Source organism: Zea mays, chromosome 5 (assembly GCF_902167145.1).
Source record: "Zea mays cultivar B73 chromosome 5, Zm-B73-REFERENCE-NAM-5.0, whole genome shotgun sequence".
Taxonomy (NCBI): domain Eukaryota; kingdom Viridiplantae; phylum Streptophyta; class Magnoliopsida; order Poales; family Poaceae; genus Zea; species Zea mays.
Window position 1 is genome coordinate 212,482,261 of NC_050100.1, and position 11,544 is coordinate 212,493,804.

The 11,544-nt window shown below is 48.9% G+C and overlaps 1 non-coding gene across 1 annotated transcript; it reads right to left on the minus strand.

Moving 5' to 3' along the window:
* Positions 1–6,094: 6,094 nt before the first annotated feature.
* LOC111589448 (U11 spliceosomal RNA) lies at positions 6,095–6,222 on the minus strand. The gene has a single exon (XR_004849867.1). It is a non-coding gene; the product is annotated as a U11 spliceosomal RNA (small nuclear RNA).
* Positions 6,223–11,544: the final 5,322 nt, after the last annotated feature.

Consider the following 11,544-nt stretch of genomic DNA (forward strand, 5'->3'; position numbering starts at 1 on the left):
TTATTTGCACGATCCTAGAGAATAATTAATTTGATGATGGATTGCAGTTTCATTTATTTGATGATGAATTCTAGATTTTGACTTGTACATGTTCTATAAATTAATCTATATTTGATGGTAGACCAAGAAAAATTAGATCGATTGGTTTCACCCATATAATTATTCTACTAAATTTTAGCCACTTTGGAACCAAAAAGTCAGCTAATGTACTAGACAAGTCCATATTCGTTTGTCTCATTATCTTAGCCTCAGGTGATAGCTGATACTGAATTATTGATCCATATACCCATATTTTCAATGTCTATGATTTTCAACGGTAACGTCGGATCAAAATGGTATTTCATGTCATGTCACATCCTTTGTCCATGTATGTCATGTCCTTTGTCTGTGCCCATCCACGTCATATATCCTTTGTTTATTCACGTCCGTTCATCTCATATTCTTTGCTCATGTCCATTCATGATATCCATGTCCGTTTGTCATATTCTTTGTTCATGTCCATTCATAATATTCATGGCATGTCCTTTGTTCGTGTCCATACTTTCTTCACTAGTGGTGATTTGCCAAATCACAAGTCATCTTTATGTCTATAGCTTTTACTGGTCCCGCTAAATCATAAACCATGGTTGGTTTTTGTTGACGCCTTTTCGGAGCGCCAAATACTCAAGAAGAACCGGCGGCGGTGCTCTCTGGTCAGGCGCGGACGGTCCGCGGCCTGGGGCCGGACGGTCCGCGACCTGGTGCAGGGGCTAGGTTTTCCTGCCTGACGTCCGGACGGTCCGCGCCCTGAGGCCGGACGGTCCGCGCGTGCGCAGGGGCGGCGGAAGTCGCCGGCGGCGGCCTGGATCTCGCTCCCGGGAGGGACCCCGTCGGGGAGGAGAGATCCTAGGGGTTGTCTAGGCTCGGGCAGGCCGACCTAGACTCCTCTAATCGACGTAGAGTCGAGGAGAGGCGGAGAATTTGGGGATTGAGAGGCTAAACCTAAACTAGACTAGAACTACTTCTAGGATAAAATGCGAATAAAAGTTGTATTGATTCGATTGTTGATTACAAATCGGCCGTATACCTCTCTATTTATAGAGGAGGGGGGCTGGACCCTTTACAAACTAATTTCCGAGCTTATCCCCTGATTTTAGCTAACAACCGTAGCACAAAACTCGGAACCCTAATCTGTTCTGCGCACGCGCGGACCGTCCGGCCCACAGGCGCGGACTGTCCGGACCGCGGACCGTCCGGCCTCAGGGCCGGACCGTCCGCGCGCTCAATTTGGTGCTCAACATATGCCCCCCTGCCTTTTGGTGGAGCTGAGCGAACCAAAAGCAACTAACTCGATGTTATCACATCGGTTTTCTTAGGCATCTTGCCACTTACTAGGATGGTACGCAGTGGCCTTGATCTCGATGGTTGACTCAACGGACGTGATCCCTTTAGATTTGATCGAACTGTCAGCCCCAACATCGCCGAGCGTCATACTGGTCCTGACCAATTCGTCACCTTGCCTTCCTAATTCTCTAAGTGTTCTGGTGTAGCTCCGTAGTCGACCAGGTCTTCTCCTTGCAGGTTGTCTTCCTCCATGGGCGTCGGTACGTCGTCGGAGGTGTCTTGGTGTAGTGCGGATGGTTCGGCCTCATGGGTCGGATGGTCCGCGTCTGTGCAGATGATCCGGCCTTTATAGCCGGACAGTCTACCATACCTGCAGAGAGATGCACAGTTGTCGTTTTATTTACTATCTTTGTGGCCGTTTGATTTTTCTCAACGGCCTTTGGTCTCCATCTCTTTTGTGGTGGCAGATACTGCGGATGCGTGTCATTGAATATTCTTTCTGCCTCTTTTTCCTGATTCTCCTTTGCTCTGAGGCGCTGTAATTTTCGCTTTTGCGATCGTGTCAGTCCCGATGGGCACCATCGGGGCATAGAGTATTTTGGATCAGCTATTTTATTGACAGTCGTACTTTCTTTTTTGTTTGTGTTGGCCGATTCACCAAAAATCATCGGCCCTTCGTTGTTTTGTTGTACGACGACATCTGTCGTTCCTATTTTAATGACATCTCCCTTTTTCGTACTGTTGGAGGTTGTAGCTGTATGCCCCCCTGCCGGATTAGTCAGCCTTTGGGGCCGAGTTGTTCGGCAATCTTGCTGGGCCTGTGCTCGTGGACCAGATTGAGGGGTTCTCAATCGGTCTTGTACTGGAGGTGTCAACCTATTGAATACAGATGTTTGGGGTGCCCCCCAAGCGGGGTACTGTGGTATCCCAAATGGGTATGGTGGCATGCCCCACATTTGATTTGGGACATATGGTGAAGGTATGTATGTGTATGGATATGGCATAGGTGGATATAGTGGTGGAGGTGTCCATGCAGGTACGTTAGGTCTTAATTGAACATTATGACCTTCCGTCCTTTCCGATTGGTGTGGTGGTCCAATCGGCCTAACCTGCCGTCGCACCTGGGTGGGTAAGCGAGGTCCCTTTGGTGGCCGGTCGCTGGGGCCAGCCTTCCTTTTCACATATTTAGACAATAATTGATCAAAGGTCGGGCTAGATTTTACCAACCGACCAGTGGCCTTGAACGTGTTAGTTTTCCACGTACCTATTTCTGGTCGTCGTGGTTTGAAGGTACGTGGTCGTCGTGGCTCTTCGGAGTTGCCGGACCGTCCGCTGGAATGCTCCGGACCGTCCGGTAATGTTACGGACCGTCCGCGCCTGGGCACCGTACCGTCCGCGATGCGTAGTATGGGTTCTCGCTCATGTCCCTTTATCTGCGTTTGCCCACCAGTGCTGGAGTTTGTGATGGTCACCTTCAGTGTCTCCCCTCCATCAGGAGTCTTCTTGGCCATCACTTTCCTGCAAGAAATTTTGTTGTTTTCATCGGCCTTCCGTGCGTTGTCGATGATGATTTCTTTGTCTTTGCCCTTATCGGCTGTGTTGGGCCGAATTAGGACCTTTTTGCTATTAAAGTCGATCGCATTCATTGGAAAGGGCTCTGTGTCCTCCTGAAATTTCAATCGTCCCTCGTTAATGGCCGATTGGATTTGTCGTCGAAACACATTACAATCGTTAGTGGCATGGGAAAATGAGTTGTGCCACTTGCAATATGCGCGACACTTTAGTTCGTCGGCGGGTGGGGCGGTATAATCGATCTTAATGTTACCATTTTTTAGTAATTCATCGAATATCTTATCACATTTGCCGACATTAAATGTAAACTTAACCTCCTCCTGTTGTTCCTTTTGAACTAACTGCAAGGAGGAGCAAGCCGAAGATTTGGCCTGCTCGGGCCAAACTATTTCGGCAGTGTAAACTTTCTTTGGTTCATCGTCTGAACTACTTTGATTGTGTTCTACTATATGGACATTATGATGAACCGTTCTGACTAGTTCTTTGCTTCGGCTTTCACAAGCCGAAGCTCTCTGATGTAATTGTGCTAAAGTAAAGAACTGGATGCCTTCTAATCTCTCTTTTAAATAATAGCGCAATCCATCAAAGGCTATTCCCGCCAGTTGTTTATCTGTTAAATGAATTTGAAAGCATCGGTTTCTTGTACCCTGGAATCTCCGGATATAATCACTAACCGATTCATCCTTTTCTTGTCGTAGGGCCACTAAGTCTACTAAATCTAGCTCATAATCACCAGAGAAGAAATGTTCATGAAATTTTTGCTCTAAGTCTCCCCATGACAAAATGGAATTAGGAGGGAGTGTGGCATACCATGTGAATGCAGTCCATGTTAAGGATAATGAAAATAAACGCACACGGAATGCTTCGGTGTCGGCCAATTCTCCTAATTGTGCTAGGAACTGGCCTATGTGCTCACGCGTGCTCTTTCCTTGGTCACCCGAAAACTTTGCAAACTCGGGTATCCTGGTTCCCTGTGGGTATGGGTGGTGATCAAATCGGCTGTCATAAGGCTTCCGATATGATTGCCCCCCAGGGACCATGCTTACTCTGAGCTTATCTCGGAATGCCCCGGCTATTTCTTCCCTCACTATACCAATGGCAGCCGGTGCAAGACCACCGGCTCTCTGGTCAAACATAGGTGGGGTTGGTTGCATGTTAGTATGTTGTCGTTCCCCCCATTGGTTTGAGCTACGTGGTGCATTTCCATTTGCCCTATATGGGTCATAGGTTTGATCGTTTCTTTCCGGCCTCCTGGGTGGGGCCGGAAAGCTTTCCTGGGCTCTGGATCTTGAATTAATGGGCTGGTGCATTGCATAGTGTGATGGGAAGTGCTGCTGGGACGGGTGAGGATTTAGGTAATAATCCTCCTCAAAAGATTCATGCGCGGACTGTCCGGATATGTACCCGGACCGTCCGTGGTTATAGGCGGACCGTCCGTCGTTGTATGCGGACCGTCTGACTGGGTAGTTTGGGTTCTGTGCCGTGTGTGGTGGCTCGGGCGCATATCTAGGTAACTCATTAGAAATAGGCCCGACTGTTGCTGGCCCGGACGGTCCGCGCTCACGTGCGAACGGTCCGGGCATGTGCAGATCGGCTGATTTGCTGCCGATTTGTGTTTGCTCAGGGTACGTGTCCATCGGCATCCCATAAGGGGGTTGTGACTGGTCGTGACAACCTTTAACCGATGTATTACGTGTATTATCTCCTAATTCAACCTCGTGTGAAGGAAAATTTGCTATACTAGATTTATCAAATGCACGTACTAGTCTCCTACAATCGTTTTGCATAACCCCTATGATATTTTGCATCTGTTCTCGCTGTTCGTCTATGTAAGCTTTAAGAGATTGGAGTTCGTTGGTGCTACTTACATTTGGGGGAATCGTAGTAGGTCGGAGCGAAGCCAGATCTGCGCCCGTTGTCGAACGACTTTGTTGTTCCTGTCCACTTTGAAGTCAGCCAGGAACTTCGCCTTTGCTTCTTGGATCAGCTGCTCCTGGCGCTCCTCGAACAGGAGCTGTTCTTCAGCCGGCAAGGCTTCCCATGTCGGTGTGATGATATTGCTGGTGGAAACCTCAGAGCTATCTTTTGAACCGGCCATTGAGGGCCGATTTGATGAGCCTAGATGTGTTGTCCCCAGCGGAGTCGCCAAAAAGTATGTTGACGCCTTTTCGGAGCGCCAAATACTCAAGAAGAACCGGCGGCGGTGCTCTCTGGTCAGGCGCGGACGGTCCGCGGCCTGGGGCCGGACGGTCCGCGACCTGGTGCAGGGGCTAGGTTTTCCTGCCTGATGTCCGGACGGTCCGCGGCCTGGGGCCGGACGGTCCGCGACCTGGTGCAGGGGCTAGGTTTTCCTGCCTGACGTCCGGACGGTCCGCGCCCTGAGGCCGGACGGTCCGCGCGTGCGCAGGGGCGGCGGAAGTCGCCGGCGGCGGCCTGGATCTCGCTCCCGGGAGGGACCCCGTCGGGGAGGAGAGATCCTAGGGGTTGTCTAGGCTCGGGCAGGCCGACCTAGACTCCTCTAATCGACGTAGAGTCGAGGAGAGGCGGAGAATTTGGGGATTGAGAGGCTAAACCTAAACTAGACTAGAACTACTTCTAGGATAAAATGCGAATAAAAGTTGTATTGATTCGATTGTTGATTACAAATCGGCCGTATACCTCTCTATTTATAGAGGAGGGGGGCTGGACCCTTTACAAACTAATTTCCGAGCTTATCCCCTGATTTTAGCTAACAACCGTAGCACAAAACTCGGAACCCTAATCTGTTCTGCGCACGCGCGGACCGTCCGGCCTCAGGGCCGGACCGTCCGCGCGCTCAATTTGGTGCTCAACAGTTTTAATTGGTGGTGCCAAATCATAAGTCCTTTGTTCATGGATGCTTTCATTGGCGGCGCCAATTTTGAAAGATGATTTTGTTCATAGATTTTCGTCAGTCCTTCGTTTATGAATGCTTTTCATTGGTGACGCCAAATCAAATGGATGATTTCATTTTTCATGGATGCCTGTGGCGCGAAAACAGCCAAATCAAAAGGCATGAAATTCATTAGTGGCTCCCCGTTCATGGATGGTTCATTTTTTATGGATAAATTTAAGAGACGATTCGTAACACACTACTAAAACAGGACCTTACACACATATTATACATTAATTGTTTTTAGAAAACAGTAAATATATAGTACAGATATTTTAGCTTGCGTCACGGAGGGTCGGCCGAAGCGAGCCAACCCTAACAGTTTCCACAAATTATGCCGGCCATATGTCTTGATAGCCATACAGCACCCATCAATCGAGGATGGATGTGGCATATATAGCCAACCGGCCCTTTTAATTTGCCACGGTGCCATCCCACTGGTATTTGAAAGTACCCGCTCGCGCTGTTCATCGCCGCCTCCCCGATGTGGGACTAATCCATGCTGCTTTCAATTCCAGCTCCCAGACCCAGAGACGGGACTTGGTGTGGCTGCGCGAGCTCTGCTAGCCTTCTGGGCCTCATACTCTGTGCAGAAAAATGGAAGGTCTGGACCATGACTGTCTGAGAAACCTGTAGCCCGCTTCGCTGCTGCGAATAATAGACTAACGGCCCACGGGCATGGAGCTGGGCGCAGTTACGGATTGGCTCCCCTCCCTCTCCCCCGGCCCCGGACGGCGGACCCGCAACTGCAACTCCGGCCTCCGGGACTAGAACGGCCTGTTTGTTTGCTTCCTGCGTCATTATTATGATTTCAAATGGATTTGTATGCCGCAATCCCGGCCGCTGAAAGTCCGATATCAGGTGAGGCATCCGGGGACACGCCGTCGGTTTCTTCGATGTTTGATTGACTTGAAGACTCGAGCACACCACGATGCCGTGCTGCCATTTTGCTCGGTTACGTGCTCTCAAGGATGTGTCAAAACCTGAGTATGTTTATGTACTTGATAAAGCAATACATGGACTGAAACAAATCCTTGGAGTTTGGTACTCTCAGCTGAGTAATAAATTGGTCTGTCTCGGTTTCCATGCGTCAAAAAACAGATATAGTATTATTCTTTTATAACAAATACAATATACACATTTTGTACTTGTCTACGTAGATGATATTGTTGTTGATAGTTTACCAAAGAAGGCCACCACAGTTTATTGCTGGGATTACAAAAAAAAAAACTGCTCTCAGATACTCAGGAGACCTTTTCACTGTTTCATTGAATATAGTTTAATCTCTACTACACCTTAAGGTTGGAGCGAAGGCGTCCACCACCCTCACCGTGCCCCCGCTCCAGCCCCCGCCCGCGCCCGCGCCGTCTTCCTCCCTGCTATCCCGCCTCCGCCGGCGCCGTCCCTTCCCTGCATCCCGCCCCCGCCAGCGCCGTCCCTTCCCTGCAATCCCGCCCCCGCCAGCACGCCAAGCGTGGATCTCGCGCAACTCCCGGCGCGCAGCCGCTGATCCCATCCCCGCGCTCCCCTCCGCTACCCCATCCATCTCGCCTCCTCACCTCATGCCATCAGCGCGTCCGCGGCCCTCCGCCCTCGCCCTCGCCCCGTCGTTCTCTCGTCCTCCCTCTCCTGTAATGGCGCGCGATTGAGAGCACCTAGAGGGGGGTGAATAGGTGATCCTGTGAAACTTGAAAACTTAAGCCACAAAACTTGGTTAATCGTTAGCACAATAATTGCCAAGTGGCTAAAGAGGAATCCTCAACAAAACACAATAACCAACAAGGATCAATCACAGAGATGGCACAGTGGTTATCCCATGGTTCGGCCAAGACCAACGCTTGCCTACTCCACGTTGTGGCGTCCCAACGGACGAGGGTTGCAATCAACCTCTCTCAAGCGGTCCAAAGACCCACTTGAATACCACGGTGTTTTGCTTGCTTTTTCTCAATCCCGTTTGCGAGGAATCTCCACAACTTGGAGCCTCTCGCCCTTACACTTGAAATTCACAAAGAACACGGAGCAAGGGAGGGATTAGCAACGCACACAAGACACAAGAATCAGAGTGTCAACACGCACACAAGTCGCAACAAGAGCTCGCAACACAACTCAATGAGTTCACAACTCCACTAGAGCTCTATATGCTATCACAATGAAACGAATGCGCGAAATCGATGTCTTGGTGCTTAGGAATGTTGTAGGAATGCTTGGTATCCTCCTCCATGCGCCTAGGGGTCCCTTTTATAGCCCCAAGGCAGCTAGGAGCCATTGAGAGCAATCTAGGAAGGTTGATCTTGCCTTCTGACGACTGGCGCACCGGACAGTCCGGTGCACACCGGACACTGTCCGGTGCCCGATTTCTTTCCAGAAATGACGCAGTCGACCGTTGGCAGCCTGAGAGCCGTTGGCGCACCGGACATGTCCGGTGCACACCGGACAGTCCGGTGCCCCCTTCTAGCCATTGGCTCGGCCACGTGTCCCGCGCAGATCGCGCGGCCGACCGTTGGCCTGGCCGACCGTTGGCTCACCGGACAGTCCGGTGCACACCGGACAGTCCGGTGCACACCGGACAGTCCGGTGAATTATAGCCGTACGTCGCCGGTGAATTCCCGAGAGCGGCCACTTCGCTCGAGCCAGCCTGGCGCACCGGACACTGTCCGGTGCACCACCGGACAGTCCGGTGCTCCCAGACTCAGCAGAGTCTTGGCTGCTCGAGCCAAGACATTTACAATTGGATTTTTCCTGTTTCCAGCACTTAGACACAATACATTAGTCCATAAAACAATGTACTAAGTCTGAGAAACATACCTTTATCCTTGATTTTTACTTTGTCCACCTTTTTACACTTAGGCACTTGTGTTGGACACTAAATCACCAAAATACTTAGAAATGGCCCAAGGCACATTTCCCTTTCAATCTCCCCCTTTTTGGTGATTTATGCCAACACAATATAAAGCAAGTAGAACAAATACAAAATCAATTCAAATAAGACATATATGGATCACTCTTTGCCACCACTTGGTTTGTTTTTGCAAATCAAACTCAAATTTCTATCTCTAAGTCAAACATACATGTTAAGACATAAAGAGAGTCATTCCAAGAGAAATTGATTCAAGATTTCAAAAACTCCCCTTTTTCCCATAATCATCACTTCTCCCCACAAGAAGCCAACTTTTGACAAGAGAGACAACAAAAGAGTTTTGACAAACCAAAAAGCTCTATTCTACTATTTTCAAAATCTCTCAAGTGGTAGCTGATCCATCTATTGCTTTGGCCTTTATTTTCTCCCCCTTTGGCATCAAGCACCAAAACGGGATCAATCTTGGCCCTTTAACCTCATTGCCTCACCAAAATCTTCAAATGAGAATACAAAGGCAATAAGAGTATAAAGATGAACTTGGAATAAGTTACCCTCTCATCGGAGTGCAGCGGAAGTCTTTCATGGTCCAAGTCCACCATTTCCCTTTCAAACTTCCTTTGAGACTAAATTCAAGCAAACTCAGGCAAACAGTTAGTCTCAAAGGGTCAAGTTGTACCACAACTCCCCCTAAATATGTGCATCACTTGCACAAGGACTTGTGAGGTCCGGGGATTGAGTATACAACTTGAGCACCACAAGTAAGCAACAAAATGCAGAGGAACATGATCAAAGGCATAAACACATGTATGCTACAACTCAATCCAAGTTCCGCGAATCTAGGATATTTAGCTCACTTCGCAGCCTGCAAAAGGTCTTTTCATCTAAAGGCTTAGTGAAGATATCGGCTAGCTGGTTCTCGGTGCTAACATGAAACACTTCGATATCTCCCTTTTGCTGGTGGTCTCTCAAAAAGTGATGTCGGATGTCAATGTGCTTTGTGCGACTGTGCTCAACAGGATTTTCCGCTATTCGGATAGCACTCTCATTATCACATAGGAGTGGGACTTTGCTCAGATTGTAGCCAAAGTCCCGGAGGGTTTGCCTCATCCAAAGTAGTTGCGCACAACACTGTCCTGCGGCAACGTACTCGGCCTCAGCGGTGGATAGGGCAACAGAAGTTTGTTTCTTAGAGTTCCACGACACCAGGGACCTTCCTAAGAATTGGCACGTCCCCGATGTACTCTTCCTATCGACCTTACATCCAGCATAGTCGGAATCTGAGTACCTAATCAAATCAAAGTTAGACCCCTTTGGATACCAGATCACGAAGCAAGGCGTAGCGACTAAATATCGAAGAATTCGCTTCACAGCCACTAAGTGACACTCCTTAGGATCGGATTAAAATCTAGCACACATGCATACGCTAAGCATAATATCCGGTCTACTAGCACATAAATAAAGCAAAGAACCTATCATGGACCGGTATGCTTTTTGATCAACGGACTTACCTCCTTTGTTGAGGTCGGTGTGTCCGTTAGTTCCCATCGGCGTCTTTGCGGGCTTGGCGTCCTTCATCCCAAACCGCTTTAGCAAGTCTTGCGAGTACTTCGTTTGGGAGATGAAAGTGACATCCTTGAGTTGCTTCACTTGGAACCCAAGGAAGTAGTTCAACTCGCCCATCATCGACATCTCGAATTTCTGCGTCATCACCCTGCTAAACTCTTCATAAGACTTTTGATTAGTAGAACCTAATATTATGTCGTCGACATAAATTTGGCATACAAAAAGATCACCATCGCAAGTCTTAGTAAAAAGAGTTGGATCGGCTTTCTCGACCTCGAAGGCATTAGCAATTAAAAAGTCTCTAAGGCATTCATACCATGCTCTTGGGGCTTGCTTAAGTCCATAGAGCGCCTTAGAGAGCTTACACACGTGGTCGGGGTACCGTTCATCCTCGAAGCCAGGGGGTGCTCCACGTACACCTCCTCCTTGATTGGCCCATTGAGGAAAGCGCTCTTCACATCCATTTGGTACAACCTGAAAGAATGGTGAGCGGCATATGCTAGCAAGATACGAATTGACTCTAGCCTAGCCACAGGAGCAAAAGTCTCCTCAAAGTCCAAACCTGCGACTTGGGCATAACCTTTTGCCACAAGTCGAGCCTTGTTCCTCGTCACCACCCCGTGCTCGTCCTATTTGTTGCGGAACACCCACTTGGTTCCCACAACATTTTGCTTGGGACGAGGCACCAGTGTCCAAACTTCATTGCGCTTGAAATTGTTGAGTTCCTCCTGCATGGCCAACACCCAGTCCGGATCTAGCAAGGCCTCTTCTACCCTGAAAGGCTCAATAGAAGAGACAAAGGAGTAATGCTCACAAAAATTAACTAATCTTGAACGAGTAGTTACTCCCTTGCTAATATCACCCAAAATTTGGTCGACGGGATTATCCCTTTGGATCGTCGCTCGAACTTGGGTTGGAGGTGCCTGAGGTGCTTCTTCCTCTTCAATTTGAACATCCTGTGCTCCCCCTTGATCATGCGCCTCCACTTGAGGTACCTGTTCGTCATCTTGGGTTGGAGGATGCACCATAGTTGAGGAAGACAGTTGATCTTGCTCCAAATGTTCCTGAGGCCGTACATCTCCAATCGCCATGGTGCGTATCGCGGCCGTTGGAACGTCTTCTTCATCTACATCATCAAGATCAACAACTTGCTCTCTTGGAGAGCCATTAGTCTCATCAAATACAACGTCGCTAGAGACTTCAACCAACCCCGATGATTTGTTGAAGACCCTATACGCCTTTGTATTTGAATCAAAACCTAATAAAACCCCTTCTACAGCCTTGGGAGCAAATTTGGAATTCCTACCCTTCTTCACTA